The following is a 20,754-nucleotide window of genomic DNA, read 5'->3' on the forward strand; positions in this document are numbered from 1 at the left end:
CCTCTGAACAACTTGTTTGTTCTTACATAGTAGGAATCAGCGTAGCATGCTGCAAGGCTAATACTTGTCAATTAATGTAGTTCAATTATGACAGGCTTTTCTCAGATTTTTAGTCAGGTCTGGGATGTAGATTGCATCATCATTGCATTAATTGGCAGACCAACTATAAAAATGGCAGATGCTGGAGCTGGGCTGGTATACGGAAAGATAATACCAGCATAGCATACTATATTGGAAAAGTGCTCATATCATGAATACAGCTTGTAGGAGGAAAAGTGTGCTTTTGATAGTACAACCTGTTGCTGGAACTCACTCCATCCCAGTCAAAACTTAAAATGCTAGTGACAGTGTGTGCATATAACTGCATCTGCAGTAAGGACTTTGGCAGACAAAAAGTGTGTTGCTCACCAGTAGCATTTGCTAATATATTAACACTTTTAATGTAAACCTTTTAGAGAGAGTCTTCACATTCTGAAAGTTTAGTAACAGCTTCTAGGTATGTTTGCCGAAGTCTGTTAGATGTTGCTGTGATTGACTGAAGTTCTGAAGTACAAATTGTGGCACCATGCATGTGCAACTTGTGTACACTAGTAAGAAGAAACAGATTGAACTTCGTGTATTTGGTTCTGCTGGTTACTATGGGTCATGAATTTCGAAGGCTTTTCTCAGTGCATTGTTGACTCTGTCACAGAGCTTTCAGCAGTAAAAGTTGTTGGCTGTTTAAGTAATTGTAAAAATGTCAGGGAGATTTCTTCACAGATAGCTTTTTTCCAATGCTTAACAAGGTTTGTCTATAGTAGCAACACCATTTAGTCTGCTCTAAACAAAGAATAGGACAGTGCTTGACTGCAGTGAGTTTGTATTTCTTTATGACGTTTTCCAAGTTAAGTTTCACTCATGCAGTCCTCACTTGCTCAAAACAAAAGATGTGCTGAGAAAGTCAAGAGTCTTTGTTGCATTGTTCCATTTTTCTGTTTTCTCATTTGTGATTCTTTCTCATCTTTCCCAGGCTCTATGGGTTGTTTGCCAAGAACCATAAAAATCCAAGCCCTTCTCTAGGGAGAGGTTTTGAGACTCCCTGGAGCATTTTCTGGCATTCATTCTGCCAAGATTTCTTCTTGATGGGCATCAGACATGCTGTTTACCATCATGGCTGTTGCAGTAGTTAATACAAACACAGTGCATGTATATTCTTCAGTTGAACCAGCTGATGTTAACCTTTGGGGTTTCATAAATCTGTTGCCACAGTGATGATGACTAGTTGAGAAGAAGCAGTAAAAGTCAAGAATTGCTTGTTTTGTTTCTGGGGTAGCATTACTCTTTTTGCTATCTTGAATGGGTGCTAACAGTTGGAGCAGGATGGTAAGGTAGAACAGTGCATGCGAGAGGAAAGAATAACATAAAACCCTAAGGTTACTAAAACAACTTGTCTACAGACTTGCTGCAGTGATTGAAAGTTGCTGCTTATTTGCCTTTAGCATAGGGAAGACTTGTCATTGAGGTAGGACTTCTCCATGTCTGATAGCTCCAGACCCTAGCTTCTTATGTTAGGTCATGTAAAGCTTAAGGGGTCAGGAGAACAAAGAAGGCTAAGCTGTTTTTCCATTCAAGGATCAACAGTTCTTTTGGCAAAGAAATACTCTGTAAACAAAAACAAGTAGGAATAAACAATAATTTGTGGCTGATCTTGTAGTGTATTTCATACTCTGTAATAGTGCATCTGAGTAAAAATTTTCAGATGTGTTGCTTGTTAGAAATGAAATTTATTTATTTTTAAACTAGGACAGGTCATTTTATTTTAATTTCTGACTGAAATGAGTGAATAACATTTTCCTGAATGCATTTTGCTGAAATTTTTGGTTCTTGAATGTCTGTGGAAAGAGTGTTTTCAAATTCTGGTAACTTGTAAATGACTTTTACAGCTTTTATTAAACTTTCTGCAGAGTTGGTAACCCAAGATTGTCAGATATCATGGCTAGCTCTCTGAGATGGGAGAGAAGTGAAGAACTCTTAAAGGCAGAGAGTCCTTGAGTACCCTAGGTCCCATTGCGCTTCATCAAGGTGATATACTTGCTGTGGCTTGCTTTCCCCTACAGAAGCAAAGAGGTATTGAATATGCCTCAGAAAATAGGAGTTATCCTATCAGGCTTCCACCTGATAATGTACAAATTTAATATTCTCTAAGATGTAAACAGATATCTAGAAAATAATGATGAAACACGGCAATGGCGGTGTGTACCCGCTTTTTGGCAAGGAGTGCGTGGTTTGTTATCTTAGAAGTTTTGGCTTAAGATTTTTCCTCTGTTCTTCTATTTATATTAATATTTTTTCATTGTAAAGTCTGCAAACTTTTTGTGTGTTCAGATCTTTACAAATGCTCTGCATCACTTCTTCTATTTGCTATTTACATCGGTTATTTTATTTATCCAATCTCCTGCTTCCAGAGCCATTTTTCATCTTCCTTGTAAGCACTCATTAGCTGTGTACTGTTCACGCAGGGAGTAATCCATAGTATGTGTTTGTTCTGGATGTGCAAGCCTACATTTCATACTCTTTGGGGAGTTCAGGGTTCTAAGGGTGATGATAAATCTTTCTTGCACTTATAGTGCAGCACTTTAACAGTTCATCAGGTTTTGGAAGGAAGTTGCCTTTAAAGCATTGATTAGAAAGAAAGAACAAGGTAAAAATGGATGGAAATATAGTCAGAGACCTACATATGTGATAGTCAACTAGGACTGAATTTTTCTGCATGGAGTTCATAATCTGTAATATTTATGGCAGTGTCTTGTAGCTTCCAGTAAACTTTCAGAATTCAGAACTTTTTGGAATGAAATGTATCAAATCAACTGCTGATTATTATTCATTGTTAAAACTCATAATATATTTTGAAATATTAACTGGGACACATCACATAATCCTGAGACTGAGTTTTCATGAGTGCTACTGGGGATGAGGGATTGGAGGATGCTGTCAGTGTGTCTGGAGGAGGTGGAATGGGACCATACAGTTCAGGAATAATGGAGATGACAAGCTGAAATTACAGGTAATTACATAGTCTAACAGCATTTGTTCTTCAGTTTTCTACACTGTTAACAAAATGAGATGAATTTAGATATTCACTGCATCCAAGATGCATGAGTCATGGATTTGACAGTGGGTGCTGTCTGTCTGTCCATCTGTCTTGGGTTGTACCCCTCTCCCTTTCTTCCCCACCCCACCCCGAACTGTTTAAGCAGTGAGGGTTTCTGGAACGCAGCAGTCAGCAAACTTTGGGATTACAGGGTTGCTCACTGAGAGATCTTTAAAATGGACTTTCCTGGATGCCAGTTAAACTTGGTTCTAGTTTTACTCTCGTTTCTGGGAGAACAAAAAAGGGGGAAATAATCCAAATGATTGTCTTTCATAAGTTGGGATAGTTTATGTAGCTTTCAGATTCGGAGGCTATTTATTTTTCCTTCTTTAGTCAATAACTGAAAAACCGCTTGGCTTCACAACAGTAATTATTACTCAGAATTTGTTCTTATATTAAATGTAAAGAGCTTCTGTTACTGAAATTTGGTCTAGAAAGGGAGCTAGCTGCTTAGCAAAGGGAGAATATGTAGTTCTAAATCATAGGCTTTGCGGTTTCTTTTGTTCTTGTTTTTTTTGCTGTAAGAAAAATTTGCCGTACATCAGGTTCAGCTCCGCTCATTAATAGATATCTGTCAGTGCCAAAATAGTTGTTTTGAAACTGTTTACCTGTTTTGTCTGATAACTTAATATGTAAATAATGAGTTAATTAAAGAACAGCTTTTCCCTTCACGCTACCTTAAACTTTTAACAGAAGAGATTTCATTAGGGTTCATAGTTTGTGTGTTGCTTTTGTTGTTTTTATTTATTTATTTCTCCTTAGGTCTTGGCTGCGTATGCGTATGAGCTATTTGTAATGTTGAATACTTAAAATTTATTATGGATGCTTGTCCTTGTTTGGAACTGTGTGCAGAGAAAAGTAGCCCTGTTGCATGAGGATTTCAAAGCTCGGTTTTGTTCCAGTGGAATGAGGAAGGCAGGGAAAAGCCTCTTCTGAAAAGGAAGGTTGTGAGGACAGAGCAAGTCCTGGCTGCGGCCCCATCTCCTTCACACTTGCCCTGGGACCGTGGACCTTAGCAACCCTGGGAGGCTGGACAGGCATGTTGGTGGTGAAGGAAGCTCTGCTAGATCCTGTATGCTTTCTTTATGCTGTTGTTTTGCTTGCATTAAAGGGTCTTGATAGAAATATGTGGTTTCATTTTTTTTTTTTTTCCTACTGTCTCTCCCAAAAAAAGGGGGGGGAGGAGGGCTCTTGGTGAAAGCTGTTATTCGGAGTATTTTGGTTAGCTTTCCCTGTTTGTGGGACTCCAGCGGGTGCTTTGTGTACTGACTCTGCACAGTCAGCTGTCCTGTCTTGTATTTGCATAATTGAGGAACAAAATTTTGTCTGTTTCAACATCAGAATTGACTTTGCAGTTTACTTTGGACTAGAGCACAAACAGAAACTGGGAGAACTGTTTACTTGCTGTGTAATGTGAGTTGTGTACTCTGGGATGGATTGTCTACAGTAAGATAGCAATATGGTTGACTCTAGGTGGAAGAGTATACTTGGGAAAGATTTCTCTTCCCTAGACATCTCCGGGAATGGAACTTGTCAGATAACGTGGAAAGGCTGAAGTTCATATTAGCTATATTTCAGTTACAGTATAAATACGAAGCCCAAGTATTCATGTGTTATGTATGTGGGATGCAGTTCTAGCAGCTCTTAACCCTATAAAAGAGGAATGAATTACCAATTTGAACTCTTTATTATTGTTTAGTATTAATTTTGTTCATAGCATTCAGTACAGATACTATTGTGCTTTCAACATTTTTTTTTTGTCCTTATCATTCATTTTTCTCAGTAAGCAATCCAAAAGTTTATACTTTCCTTAAATAAGAATAATGGATGCTCTTAAGAACAAGTTTCTGTCAAGAAGACATCTGATATGTTGAAGATTACTTCTTTTTCTTTTCTATGTGTTTTTTAACTTTTAGTTCAGATGTATGTACTCTATACCTGAGGGGAAAAAAGGAACCCGATATTTGCTTATTGTTCTCTGCCTTATGCTTACCCAATGCAGCACCTGTATTTCACATGCCAGTTACCTCAGATGAACTTCTTTTACTCCCATGACTCTGTGTGGCAGATAAAAGTTGCTGATTGCTCCTGCTATGTGGTATCTTAGATTTGGGGAAGAGGCTATGGTTCTGCCCTGGATTTAGGACTCTGGCCTGTACTAAGGGATCAGTAGTGAAAATGGCCTTTCTGCAAGATTCTTTTACCTGTCTGTTGATCTTTTTTGCTGTAATTTTTCTGACATATAACCAAATAAAAATGTATAGTGTAGCACAGTGTTTGGGATGGCACTTTAAGGGGGAGATTTACAAACTTAGAGTCAAACAGTGCAGCTACTGATAGTCTGCATTGACTTAACTTTTAATAGAAATGTTATTTTCATTTAATGTGCAAAGCCTTAAAGAAAAGGCACTAAACTTACCTCAGAAAAATGAGAGACTAATTGTTAAGAATTTTTCTTAGACTAAATGAATAGTGAAATACAAGAATCCAGACTACCCTGAAGAAAACTTAAATGAGGCATGTGCTTTTAGCCTTTTGCTGTGTGAGAGACTTTGCATAGGTTTTAAACTAATTCTAACAATTGCACTGTAGTTAGTCAAACTGCCCAGTTCCTTCCCTGATTCTGGAGAGATAGGCTGACTTCTCTTTTTGCTTAAGAAAGGCCTACAAAGGCAGAAAGACATGTTAAACACAACTACCCCTAAATAGAAATGGGTACCCTTTTAAAAACTGCAAATAAGATTACAGCTATCTTGGAAATTTAGGAATAAATCCTTTATAGCCTGGAGTCTAGTGCCCTTTTTAAAGGGCTTCACCTCCCCTTGCATCTCTAAGTTCAGCCTTCTATGCTTCTATAAGTTCAGCCTTCCATAAGTTCAGCCTTATGGAATTAGGGTTGGTGCACTTGATTTAATTTTACCTGACCTTTCAGTCAACCTCCAGTAAGGCCCTAGTTTCTGTTTTGTTCAGATACGTGTCAGCATGATGTTGCCTCAAGAATCCCATTGCAGGCATAACTGACAGGCTGACAGCAGCAGTTACATGGAGGTTACCAGTCAACAGCAAGAGCGTGCATAAGGTTAGATGGTGAGTATCGTGATGGCTTCCAGTTCCTGCTGACTTCAGTGTGAGACAGCAAACAAGGATTCTCTGTCCTATAGAGATAAAATATTGTTGAATGGCAATTCTATCTTTCAGTTCAAAAAGGATACACAATACCATTACCTCTCTGAAAGATTGACCCCTCTGTTGCAGAATACTAAAGGATATGGCTGTTCTCTTGTTCTAACTAGTTACCTGCAAAGAAAGATGCAGAAGTTGCACAGTAACTTTCCATTGAAAGAGTTAAAGGAAAGAAAGAAAAAAAAAATAGTATTGGATGACTTCAAGTATGAATACAATCTTGCATCCATAGTTCTTTTTCCCCCGTAGTGTTTTATACATTGGTGCACAAAAGTGTAGGATTTTTGTCAACTTCCAATTGGCTTATATTTCCAGAACACTTTGAAATAATGCATGGTATACATAGAGTAATAGCAAGATGTATATTAAGCTTATTTGTATAATTTGCATATAAGAAATTAAAATGGAAGTAACTATGTATACCATTTCATGTGAATATGTGGATACTATAGTTGTAACATTTTAAAAGATAGCGTTGATGGAAAAGTTTACCTCCTACACTTCGGTAACCACTTTTACGGATTTTTAAATCACATGGGAAAGACTCATGCAGTAATAAGGTATTCGAGGAAAATTGCCAAAAGCATTAATAGCAAAATTTCTTTCAAGGCAGAAGTTGATTGGTTATGTCCATATTTTTTGATTGTTTTAGGAATGTGGAATTCCTTTATCTGTGTGCACAGATACCTATACAAAGAAAATGAATATGAGCTTAGAGGAGGTATTTGTGTGATTGCCAGTAACTAAAGATATTTTAGAGCGTTTTGGCACTTGTAGTGCTTGTAGTATTTCTGTCGCTGTCTACACTGTTTTTATATGTCTTGCCATATTCTTAGCTTTTTCTTAAGCAGAACAAACTAGCTTCAATAGGTGGAAAGCACTAGATTTTCATAGAGTAATTCAGGTTGGAAGGGACAGTGGGATTTTATCAAAGTCACAGCTTTCTGTTCAGAACCAGGTCAACATTGAATTCAGACCAGATTGCTTAGGAGTGTTGTGTATTTGGGCCTTAAACCTACCAGGTTTATTCTATAGCCTCTCTGGATCCCTGTTGCAGTGCTTAATTATCCTACTTGTGGTGTTCCGCCCCCCCCCACTTCTAGCTAGGTAGTACTTGTTCTGTCAATTTTGCACTTGCTTTACACTTAAATCTTGCATCAATTCAAATGACGATTGAAAAAGCCTTCTAGCTGTCAGTCTCTTATTTCTGCTTATTAGCAATATTCTGCTGCTTTACTAAACCTTCAGAGCACAATGTGTTAGGAAGGAAAGGACCGAAAATTACACTTATGAATACTGTGTATGTGTGGCCTTGTAGAAGACGAAGAGAAGTTCAGACTCTTCAGAGGAGGGGGAAAAGATATTAGTAAGGAATTTGTACAGAACTGTATACAGCTTACAGCATATCACAGGTTTATTTATGTAATACTAAATACTTCAACTCATTGTGTTACAATGAATATATCATGACAAAATATGCTTGCTGACTCTTTATGCACCTAACAATACTTTGTTCCATGATGCCTCAGAAGTCTTTCCCCCCTTTATTCTTGAGCTATAGCTCTTAACTCAGAGGCAAACTTTCTGATAAACTGTCAGTAACTAATATTAAAGCTGTTAGTTCATGATTTTCCCCCTGCATGTTATTCCCTGATACTGGTGTGTATCAAGTTGACCTCGGATAAGGAGGAGATGTGTGTGTGGTTGAAGCTCTGGGACTAACCTGTTGTCCTGTTTGGCTTCAGTTAGAAGGCTTTACTTTGGCAGCTCTCCAGTCTGAGAACTGGAGCAAGCAGTATTTTTCTAGGCTTAATTCCAGAAGGAGAGGTACTGCTTTTATATTCTGTTGTGCCTATTTCAGATAGGAGAGGGGAGAAGGGAGGGATGTTGTTGTATGTGAATAAAGTATACATTTAATGCAAATATTTAGACTTGTGCATAATCTTATACATATGTATGTCTTTCTACCAAGAGTGTAATGTAATGCTTTTTCTATTTTGTACTTCACAGATAGGCAGGTACATTAAAATACAACTTTTCAAGCTGGTCAGCCATTTAGGAAATTGATGGATGTAATTCCTTTTATAAAGAGGAAAAAAAAACCCAGAAAATCACAGCAATGTCATAGTGGGGATGGGAACTTACTAAAATGGAAGTCTTCTTAGTAGTCCACTATTACATTCCTCAACCTTTTTGCTGTTTAATTTTATCCATCTCAAATAAGGGAATGGTTAAAAATATTGTGCTTTTTTTTTTTTTTTTTTTTTTTTTTTTGTTATAGAAAAGCATCTGTATAAATAAATCAATCTTCTGTCAAAATCATGGAAGACTCCTTTACCTTTTTAGTACTTGTTCTGGGAGGTGTGTATGGTGTTATAAGCAGACAAGATGAGTATGAAATTGTAAAAATAGTTCCTCCCCCACCCCCCACAGTAGGTAACTGTTCCTCTGATATTTCTCAACTCCTAGTACTAGAGAAATGTTAACAATTGCATGAGCTCTGAAGCTTTCTCAGTTTTATTTTCTAAAAGTAGATCTATGCTTGTGGTTAGCTTGTGCAGCACATCAGGATGATTAACCCTGGCAATACCAAGCTTTCTTAGCTCATGCTTCCTCATCTTCTGCTCCCTACTGCGCAGTTGTTGCAAGTGGCCTTAAGTGTGTCCCAAGCTACCTCACCACTTAAGATATTTAAAAATCTGATGTAAACTTAAGTGTCTGATCAGCTCTTTTTGTGGGTAATACCTACGGTGGATGATTTGAGTCATGAATAGTAGTGCGATATTAGTTATTATTCTCCCCCCCCCCTTTTTGTTTTGCTATTTTCTTTAGTCACATCAACTTGAAACTTGAATCGTAACCTTCCTAATGCTGTGATAGACAAGTTGCATTACAGACAGGGACTAAAATATGCTTGGAGGCCGTAAAGTACTAGCGAATTCTATGATTATCAGGCTGCCCTTGGTAATATAAAAATACAGTAGGCAGAAGGCAGATGTCTTGGAAGCTGTAATGTGTCCTTGTGAACTTAAATTCCGTGAAAATGGGTGTATGGTTGGGAGTGGTCCAACAATTGCTGAATAGCGTTCACTCTGTGGTTAAGAAGTGCCTACCACATTTTTGACATGAAGTGATATGTGTAGTTTTGTCCAGATAGAGGATTGTTGTGTCAAGGAGATACAGTAGCTTAATGCTTCAGAAAAATAGATGGACTCCACAAAATCCTAACTCCTCTCTTTTCTAAAGAGGCTTGAACATTCAATGTGATAACTTAAAGAACTTGGTGTTTATACCTACCTTCTAGAGATGATAGTGTGAATCAGCTAGTGGCCATGCATTTCTTTCCTTTGTGTTCACTCTTACTGAAGTCTGGAAAAGAGCCTCTTCTAGAGGGCATCTTTGACAATGTTTGTCTGTGAATGAAGCATTATACCTTTGCATACAGCTATTCACAGCAGGAAACAAGAATACATGTTTTGATTGCTCGTTTTCCTTGGGAATAGACTATGTTATCTGGTGGTAGTTACTGATATTTCTTAAGTACACAAGTACTAATTCTACTTCCAGTTTATTGATACTGAATTATAAACATTTTCTATTGTGGAATGTATAAAAGTTTGAGTGCTCATCTTTCCTTGTTGGTCCTGTCCACAGTGAAGTCAGAATTAAGAATTAAATTTAGACAGATTTGTGCTGTGAAGCTGAGCGTGATGCTTCTGCTAAAGTGCCTAAAGCTGGTATGAATAATTTGGAAGGTAAGTTATCTCTGTTCCCTCCCCTTCCCCTCAGTCCCTCTATGCTCTTTTTATTTTCCAGTTACTGGAGGTGACATTTTCTTCCTTACAACTCTCTTCTGGAAGAGTCACTCTTCATTGGCTTTACAGGCTAGCAGATGATGCTTATCTGATTGACTGAATATGCAGTCCATATGAATAGCCCCATATAGCCTCCAAGCCAAAGTGCAAAACATTTATTGGACAAACCAATGAAGACTGATCAAACTGGCACAGTAGTCAGCAACAAAAGAAAATAAAGTATACCTTGCTTCCTTTTCCATATTTTAATACTTTTTGTAAGTATTCTATATATGTAAAATAACATACATGATCTCCCCCCCCTTAAGTATTGTGAATTTTTCTTTGTCACAATAAAATGTAGAGAGCTGATCTGAAAGTGGGTAACAAATATTTAAAGGCTAGGAAAAAACCTACATCGAGAATGTACTTGTGTGCATGAGACAAAGAAACAGGACGTTTATTTAGAGAGCAGATGAATACATGGCCATTTAATGTAAGCATAGAAGTACTGAATAATACAAAGGAACTGCAATAGGTACATTGGTTGTTCTTCTGTTATCCACAGTAAAGGAACACTTAATGAAAACTACTTAAAACATTGTATACAATGAGCTTGGAACTCATCGTCAGCATTAAAATTGAGGCTAAAATGGTAGGATTTAAAGGGTTATTGCACTTTAAGTGAAATAACATAGGCTTGTGGTTACATTAGTTAAGATGAAAATTATATTATAGGAGGGCAGGATGCTGTAGTACAGAACCAAGATATTGATGTGGGTACCTTTCCCTAGCCATCTCTTTTGACAGCCTCTTATGATGGCAGTCAGATCTGTAAATTTGACTGGGAAACAGCTGTATAACTGGGATGGTGTTGTTTGTTTTATGGGATTGCAAAGATTTTTTTTTTTTTTTTGAAGCTTCTGACATAACTTTCAGATAGCCTGGACTACTTGGGTATATGAACCATTGATCTGATCTATTAAAGCAGGTCTTTGCTTCTAATTTTTAGAACAGATTTCAGAAGGAAGTGAAGTAAGATTTATTATAGAAATTCACATTGAAGTTGTAGCTAGAGGAGCTGCACAGTTTTCTGTTAGGAAATTCAAAATAAATAAAATTGTTGTATAATGTGCCCTCTGAAGTGGTTTGGGTGGCTAGCGTAATCAGAAATATCAGGTGTAATTTTATTTGAAATAAGGATGACTTCTGACATAAAAGCTTTTTCCTGTTTGGCAGACAATAAAATTCCTTGATTCTTAACTTCTTGAGTGTTTATGTAGAAAGATAAATTCTTGCTTAGCATTGTGTTGAGCTACATTATGCCAATTAAAATTACTTGCAGCATTACTAAGAACGCAGAAGCCAAACTGATGCAGCATACTTGAAATCCAAATTTGGGAAGAAACAGATGGCTGCTTCTGTTTATTGCTGTGGCAAACTAATAAAAAAAGTACATTGAAAATAACTTCTTTTTTTTTTTTTAAACCAACTAAAATTAAATGGAATAGTGACAAGTTAGTCTGGACTTCAATGACTATATGCAGAACTCTGACAGCCTATAGGAGGCATATGTGCTGATTCTTACCATGCAAGTATTTGCTTTAGAAATGATACTCAATGATGCTTCCAGGTTGCATAAGACTTGATGTAATAGCACCTGCCCACCAAAGAGAGTATCATATATATATATGTGTGTATGTGTGTGTGTATATATATGGTTATATATATATATATATATGTATTTTTAAACCTGTATTTTTTTTTCTGAAGCCTCTAGTGTAGTTACTGCTTTTAGTTTGTTTTGATTCCAGCTTTGTAGCTGTCAGTACTGGTGCTGTGGGAATCACCAAATCTGTTTTTTTCCAGGCTTGACCTTGTTATCTATTAATACAAAGCAAGTCTGTTAGAAATAGTTGACAGTGGAATCAAATAGGAATTGATATGCTGTTATTTACAGCTTCATTAAAAATAATTCTGATAAATAAAACATTCGAGAGAGTTGTCTCAAACTTAGGTTTTTTTTAAAGTATATTTTAATGATTAGCAGAAGCCTTTTTGGAAGATTCCAGTGATAAATACCTTTTACTGAGAGGAAAAGTAAACTGGTTCTGAAATGGAGGGAAAGAGTCTACCCTACAGTTTTCAAGTAAATGCTACTGAAAAACCAGAAATTGTGTACCTAAAGTAAAAATGCGTTAGTAAACCAGATAAATTAATTCTAATGACTGTATTGTCTACCCATTACAAACAAATTAATAAGGATATTGCTTCTGTAGCTTACCTGGGTATGTGATTAATGTTCAGTGTTACATAGTCTAGTGTCTTTTGGCAGTATGAAAACCTGAATATTTAACAAGAACACAATTTCAAATTAAAGTAATAAATCAGAGTTACTGAAGTAAGTCCTGCAGTGTACCACACTCCTCAGCTGGCACTAGAAGAGTAGTATTTTTGTCCCATGTACTTTTGGCAGCATGCCTCTTTATCAGCTACTGTCTTTCCAGTCACGCTTGTGTTCATGTCTTTGCTACATGCTCTGCTGATTACCTTGGAAAAGGGCAATGCTGTAACTGTTCAACTGACCTTTCAGTTTATTTTCTCTTGTGTAATATGAAACACGAGCTAACACAGTCTTAGTCTACTGATTTCTAGAAAGAAATCTGTCTCTTTATGTGTCTACAGCTTTCTGCTCAAATATAATGGAGTTTCTCTCCAGTTACGATAATTTAAAAAAAAGCCTCAAATTTCTTTTGGTATCATCTCAACAGAAAACCAAATTATTATAGTTAAGGGAGTTTTAGTGTACAGTTTATGCACAATTAAGACTATTAAGCAGAGGGATAGCAAGACTATGACTACTAACGGAAAAACCTCCTACCTAAAATGTTTGATAAATATTTAATGTCTAAAATTGAATAAACAAGTGTGCTACTGGTAAATTTGTTGTTTGAATACAAAGGAAAACATAAAATGGAGCTGTAAACATTATTCTGTAGTTGCTATCTTAGCTTCTCTGTCATGAGGGAAAAGTCTAAATATTTTGGTTGCTTTGGCAAATGTAGAGTGTGCATAGCTGTGTTACAACTCTCTCTGGATAACTAGCTTAATATTTTAAGGTTTTTGTGGGTGGCTATGTGTTTTTTTTAACCTTAAAAAGTATATAGGTATACATATTTTTAACTCTGTAAAGATTAACAAAGATAAAAATAGCTTTCTTTACAGTAGGTGCTACTACTTAAGCATGTATGTTTTTCTTGTTGCTCTCTTGCATGTCTTTAACTAGTTCTGTAGACTCCTGATGGAGAGGAATTGCCTCTTGCACCTTCTAAACATTACTGAGGGGCATCCATGTGCTCCTAATAAATTATAGGGGGAGATAGATGAGCAAATACATGTGTGTAAGGGTAAGAGCCTCTAAACATTGTGGTGGGGAAGGGTGTTCTCAGATGCAGCATCCACTTAAAGAAGTCAGTGAAACAACTGCTGCTAAATGACTGCATTAAGTTTGCATTTACTATATCTTGTAATCACTCTTTCATTTGTTTCTGAATCAAGCAGTATGTATATTTGTTATGAGACTGATGGCAAGACATTACAGCTGTCAAATGCTAGTGAAGTCTATAAATCATCTTGACATTGAAAGCGGGAAAGAGGCTTGCTTCTAGTACTCTGCATTGTGTAAGAGAGCAGTGTGCCGGAACTGAAGTCAGCAGTCGTCTTGCTAAAACAGTGCTGAAATATATTTATACTTATTAGCCTTCATTGCTTATTAGTTTTATATCTGTATCAGAAATAGCAACTGCTGATAGGATGTCATTCTTGTGGATACTGCAGTGTATATTGTTATTAGGGCTTGACTTGCGCTTAAGTTATTTTGAAAAAAATGATGCTTTGTTAATCACTTTGTCCTTTATGAATAACTTTCAACAGAAGAAGTGATTACACGTTAATTGTCCCTAAGCAAATGTTTCTTTAATTTTTAAAAAAATGCATTTAGTTTGAGGTGTAGAACGGCCTTATCTCTCAATATTGAAGTAATAAAGCCTCCAAAGAGTGACTTGGGAGTTTACATCTTTTCACTGATCATGGAAGGAGCCTGGGATTTTTAAGTAACTACTGAATTATGATGATGTGGATACTATTGCATTTCCTTTTACTCTCCTTCTCCCCCCACCCCCTCCTTCTATTTCCATCTTCAGTGTAGATTCCAGATTTATTTTAGTTGGAGAGATGTAGTAAAGACACAAGTTGTAAATGCATTTACTTGAATTCTTCAAAAAGCTTTTTGGTTGTAGTAACAGAAAAGCCATTAGGATCAAGGGAGTCAGCAATAGCAGACAGTCTTGTTGCCCGCCTGTGCCCCCCTCCCTCCCCCCCACCCCCCCGAGTAAATTTTAAGGAAATCTCCTATGGAGACCAAAAAACCACAGAGCAGAGCTATCTTGTCTGTTGGAAATGAAAAACTGCACGCTGGCATTCATTATCTGCAGACTAAAGAACACTTGGAAAAGTTACTTTGTAATTTTTACCTTTCTTACTTTTTTTCTATGGTTCTTTGCTGTGGGGTCTTTTTAGTAATAAGTAATAAAAGAAAACTCAAGCTGAAGCAGATCTTGAAATTCTAGCAGTTCTTTGATGTAAGGTTTAACTGTAAGTTCCTTATTGAACCCCTGTGTACACAAATTATTAGGATAACAGTTAATTGTATCACACCTCATATGAACTTAATAACATTGGGCAATCTGTAGAATCTTCAGTTTTCAGCTGAAAAATGGATGTTAAGTTGCCTGTGATTTCATAATTCAGCTGCTGCCAGACTTTCAGTGCAAGTAGAACTTCAGGAAAACTCAAATTTAGCCACTCACAGGTTTTCTATGATCATGATTTCAGAGGGATAGGAAGCATCTACTTTTAGACTTGCAGAAAAGCAAAAAGAAATGATGGCCTCTTTCTGTGTCCCTGTCTGTCAGCCATTGGGCGTCACTACGGAGAAAGTTGAAATCAATCGTCTAAAACAATAAGGTTGATGTATGCAAGTTAAAATGCGGTAAATCTATTGTTCTGAAGTTCATAGTGCCCACATGAGATTTTGTGTGCTTTTGTTCATCAAGTATGGTTGCTTTGGGTAGAAAAATGAAAGGTGGGTAAGGTAGAGGGATGCAAAAGAGAATAGAATGAAATTAAATCCAAGGCTTTCGCTTTGATCTGCTTTCACTAGTGATGAAGCTAGTTGAAGAAACAGCTGAGGACAGGAATTTGTTCTTGCCGCCTGTATAGTTCATCACTTTCTGATGCATCTGATTTATTGGACTGATGAAACTGCTTCAGGAAGAACATCATCCTGCCTCCTTTTATCTTCCTTCAATCCTTTTCCCCTTAAAAACAACAAAAATAAAAGATAAGTCTACCTCTGTAAGCAGCTGAATGACAGTTTGGGGGGAATTGTGAACTTGAGAGTAGAGGACAAAATGAGCAGCAGGGGCTCGTTAATTGATGATGTATTGACTTTGGTATTGGTGAAAGTGTGTGACTACACCTTGAAAACCAAAGCAACAGCAGTACAAACTGTATTTTGTGAATGGCCCCATACTCTTTATTTTAAAACATTCAGATATGTTAAACCTTACGTTTTCAGCTTCCATTCTCTCCTTCACATTTGATTTTTTTTTTTTCTTTTCTTCTTTCAAATGATAGGGGTCACAGCAGAAATAAAAATGGGCACTGAGTGATGATTGGTTTTGTGTTTGTGCTGTTGCGTATTCCCATGTATTCCTTCTTTGACTACCTGGAAAAGAAGATTAATTCTACTCTGGCTTTCCTGCAAAACCTAGTAAACTGGGTGTAAACCCAGTCTTCATCAGACACCTTATAACTACGTTTCAGCAGAAGGTAATTACCACTCATGTGATTTTTCCAAATAATGAGTAAAGATATCTACTGCACAGACATCAGTGTGGAGATCCAAAGGCTCATGCTAAAGTGATGGAGTAAGCCTGGACAGCATGGCTCCGAATAGATGTATCTGATCAAATTTGAAGGCAGGGATGCCTGTTTTGTAGGCAGGCTCCACAAAATGCTGTAGCATGTTTGTTGAATTAGGTAGCTTCCCTGAGGATTGTGGCAGAACAGAGTTGAGTCTGCTTTTGTGACACATTTTCTTCAGCTTATTTTACTGCTGCAGCCAAACATTTTGAATAGACCCATAGTGGTAAGAGCTGCTTAGATATGTTAGTTTATGACTTAATTGTTGCTGTTGTACCTTTAGCTTCAAACTGAGTTCCTCTTCTTCTATTGAGTTGTTGAGTTTTTTTGAAGAAGCTATTGCTGTTTACATGTTCAGTGTAGATAGTTACATGATATCCATCACTGCTAAGGGATGAATGGCAGCATTGCAGGATTTTGGACACCATTTTCCAAAGAATGGTCAGTCTGCTATCTGGAGGGGAACTGCAGCTCCTGAGCCTTTCTTGTTGTATGCATCGAAAGCAGCTGTAGATGTTCTCAGATTCCTGCAGAAGCAGTAATCTGTTGGAATTAAAATTGGCATTTTCTCAATTCCCTATTGAACTAAACTTTGAAGTGTGGCTTTAATTGAATGCTAGTATTCTAGAAAAATAAATAAACCTTTAAAAATGGTGACAGTTTTTCTCATCCTGTAAAAAAGTAATCTGTAACACTGTTATGTTGGTGAAAGCGTGGTTCATCCACGTTGTCAATTTGTATTGCACCTCATTTTGGTATAGTTTCTTGGCCCTTTGATTGTCCACACTGAGCATCTGCTAGAGTGTATCCCACAAGCGAACTGGAGTAGAATACCTAGGTCTCTCTCTGCCCAAAAGTGCGGAGTGTTTGGAGGATTAGACCTGTCTGTCCTCTTCAGTAGGTCAGTATGGGTTTGACATTGCCAGTTTTTTTCCCTCCACTGGTACCTGTCTTCACATGCTGTCTCAGTGAACTTCATTCAGCAGCTTCAAACACAGCATGTGACTTCAGTGTCACTCTATAAAAGCACAGATGTGGTGGTTTACACTCCCCTTAATACGGGATACTAATGCTTTAAAAACAAAATAATAAACCCAAACTGCTGTTCTCCAGCACTTCTCTAGTCACGGTAATAAGGAGGAAAAGAGATGGAGAAACCTAACTAGTTTTTAGAACGGAGCTCAGTAATCTCAGTAATGATGGATAGCACTGTATGATATACCTGTGATGGGAAAGGACTGGGTTTGATGACCTAGGTGCTCTTGCATTCCTATTACCTGTTTCACTGTAATGCAGATACAGCTTTTTCCTGTGGTGCGGAAAAAGTGGACCCTTGGCAGTAAGATATAGTATTCCCCTAAGATGCTCATGAGTCAGATGAAAAATAGGATAAATGTTACCTCAAAACACCTGAACAGGTTTTCTTAAGGTTAGCTGTTTAAATGAGGGGAGATGGGGAAAACAAACCAGTCTCCCCCTTTCCACTTTTGGTATTTTAGTCTCTCCAATATCTATATTAGAAGAAATGAAGAGATATTTAACAGACTTGCATAGCTGAGAGAATTTTGTTTTCTTTTTCTTTGGACCCAAGCTTAATTTTAACAGTGACGTTGCTGTAAGTGTTTGTGTTCGTTGAAAGATGAGAGGATTTGGTTATAGAGGGTGTATGTTACTGGGCATTTTGCTTCAGATCCTTTTCCCTTTTGGTGCCTGCAGAAGTGGCCTTTCCATATGGACAACAAATACCATCCTCAAAGCCTCTCCTGTTTGCTTTCATGTTTTGAATAAATTAGCATTAACACTGGGCCAAGACTGTGGAAATAAGATATGACACAGAAGCTAGTGCGGACAAAAAGAATCTGAAAGATGAATAGCTACGAAAATCCGCACTGTAGGCAAAGAGTAAAATGATTGATTTCAGTGTTGACACCACAGATTTATTTTAAAATAATCAAATTGACTGTTCTGTAAGCTGCAATAACTACACCTTTTGGAAGAAAGTGTGAGAATGGGCATAGAAATTTCCTGATATTTTACAGCCACCTCGGAGTGCAGCACCATATTGAGTAAATGAGGGCATCTTGTATGCTGCTCTGTTTTCTGGCATTTTTTAATTGGCTCACTAGATGAGTGAAACCAGTGATGATAGCAGTTGCAGCTCAAGGAGGGTTTTGTTTATCATGGTTACCAGATACATAGAAAATTTCTTTCGGGTAAGAACTGTTTGGTTTTGCACTTTTCCTTAGCTTTGCACTGACTGAAAGATTCTAGGCCATTTTTTTTCTATGATATATATATTTCTACTATTAAAAAAAAAAAGTTTTAGGTGTTTAGGTCTTCATAATACAAAATGAGTGTTTTTTTTTCTTAATGATGAAAGTATGAAGAAATGTTCTTCACCTAAAACGTTAACATCCGAAATGGCTACTGAGTTAATACTGTCTTATTCCTTCACTGTGAAGTTTACTTTATATTGGCGAGTATCTGCTTTTTGGATAGCCATTATAGTAATTCATATTGGATGGTTTAATCCTGCCTCTATGGAAAGTCAGCAAATCCCTACATTTCTATTGTAAGGTTTTAAACATGACTGTCTATAAAGCATGAATTTAAAGCAATGCTGTGTTACAAATTATGAATGTGATAAAAAAGACAGTTGTGACCCTGCTCCAAATGATGTTTATCATACCCCTATTTCACCGTGAAAGATCAGAGGAGGAAAAAAGGATACTGCTGTGGAAGTACTATTCTTTTATCAAATGCACTATTTCAAGATGGGTATATATGTGCCAGTGGAAGTACCAAGACTAGAAAGTCATTGTTTCAAGTAAGTCTGAAGAAAACACCTAATTTTGATATTTTAGTTTTACAGCCCTGTTGGTCTGTTAATGGAGGTGAGGTGAATGGATATGGGATATGAATTGAAATGGCCTTTGGCATGGTTCTCTGTAAGCCTTCCCAAGCACATAAGCGTGTGTGTGTGTGTGTGTGTGTGTGTGCGCACACATGTGTGTTCCCTTTCCTCAAGAGTGCTGGGAGCAAGAAATGTACCCAAGCTGCCTGTTTTTGTCCTCTGTACTTGCCGGGAGTGTTTTGTATCATACCTGGCCTGTAGTAAGGGTCTTGATCTATACGACTTCCAGTTACTCCTGACTCATCCCCTGAAATTGTGTGGATCTCATTGCTACTGTATTTAGTTTTTTTGCCACAAAGGTAATGGTTGTACTTTTCATGGCATACCTGCATACAATTTTAACTTTGTAATACCTCTTCAGTGTAAACTTTAATGCGGGGAAACTAGACAAATCTGAAAAGATTTTTGCAGTGATTCATCAAGCTGGGAAGATTTAAAAAGTGTACTGACAGAATTCATCCTCTTTGTTTTGACGTTTTCCCCTGGGCACTTGTTAATTCTTTTTACATGTCCAGAATTTTACAAGTTCTGTCTCATCTTCGAAATGTTGTTTTGAAATGATGGTTCTTGTGTGTCCAGTGTGGCTATAATCTGTATTTATCATCAATGTGACATGATGTTCAGAATTCAGGGGGGATCACTAAATGCTACAGTGAGTACAATGTTTACCTCATGTTTTTTAACACTTGTACGGTGTTAGTAAGCAATGTGAATCTTTGAAATTGCTTGAATAGAAAAAAAATTTCCTCTCATTTTCCGTGTGTAAACTAATTCTGGGGATTCAATTTGGAAGATAAAATATGTACCAAGCGTCAGTAATCCAGAAATGAAGGTAAAGATTCTGTGAAAGGAAAACCTTAAAATTTTTCAAAATCTGAATAATAAGCATGCACTTAGCTATCGTTTTTTCCAATAAAATAGCAACAAGGTACAGAACAACACTTCTGCTCTGTTTTACAAGACCTTCTGTGACAAATGGCTTTTTTCTGTGGCCAGATGCATTTCATCTCCTGAGATGAGATTTGAGAATAGTTCACAGCACAAGTAATTGATCCATTTCAGAAGCTCATGTTTTTTCCTGTGAACTTTGAACAAACTACAATTCTCTGTTTGATCATTTCAAGAGATGGCTTTAAAAGATTAACACTGAACACGTTTCAGAATATCACTTAAAAATGGTTATGGAGAGCATTAGCTCTTAAATCTTCATGATTTCTGCAATGATGGTGCAGGAGCAGTACCTGAGTTAACTTGCTGTGTATCACAAACGGTGTGCTTGTGGAAAATGGAAGAAGCATTTTGACGAAATGCATGTAGTGCTGCATTACTTGTTAAAAACTTGCCCCATTTAAAAAAAAAAAAAAAAAAAAGCCCCCCTCTCCCCCGTTACTGTTGCAATGTTTTAAATCTTTATCAACAGTTTGCTTAATGTGCTGGTGAAACTGATTCCTTCCTTCAGCCTTCTGTCCTTCAAGAGAAATTGTTTTGCTTGCACACGTAAACTTGACCACAGGCATTGCAAGGTGGGTGAGAAGAGCAAACTCTTTAGAGTAATGCAGTACACATGATCATTTAGCATATTAAATGTAGTGGTCTCTTTTTATATATTTTTCTTTAAACTTTGAGTTTACTGAAAGACAAAAATTGAAACAGTACATTTAGCATTCCTATAACAAGAGTACAGAGTTTTCAACATGTGCATTACTTCCAGAGTAATTTCTGAGAGCCATTAAATCTATCATTCTCTT

The 20,754-nt window shown here is 37.0% G+C and overlaps 1 protein-coding gene across 4 annotated transcripts in view; it reads left to right on the forward strand.

Annotated features, from left to right (window-relative positions):
* The window catches only part of GBE1 (1,4-alpha-glucan branching enzyme 1), a 160,445-nt gene that overhangs the window by 18,433 nt on the left and 121,258 nt on the right, over window positions 1-20,754 (forward strand). Inside the window, exon 2 of one of the 4 annotated variants that reach the window (XM_064523202.1) lies at window positions 15,805-15,999. The exons of 2 other annotated variants lie outside the window; for them this stretch is intronic. The gene's annotated coding sequence lies outside the window, so the exon portion shown is untranslated. Of the gene's footprint in view, window positions 1-10,366; window positions 10,386-15,804; window positions 16,000-20,754 lie in introns of those variants that run through there. One more of the 4 variants, XM_064523206.1, reaches the window with a different exon arrangement.

The sequence above is a fragment of the Dromaius novaehollandiae genome, chromosome 1 (genome assembly GCF_036370855.1).
Source record: "Dromaius novaehollandiae isolate bDroNov1 chromosome 1, bDroNov1.hap1, whole genome shotgun sequence".
In the NCBI taxonomy this organism is placed as follows: Eukaryota; Metazoa; Chordata; class Aves; order Casuariiformes; family Dromaiidae; genus Dromaius; species Dromaius novaehollandiae.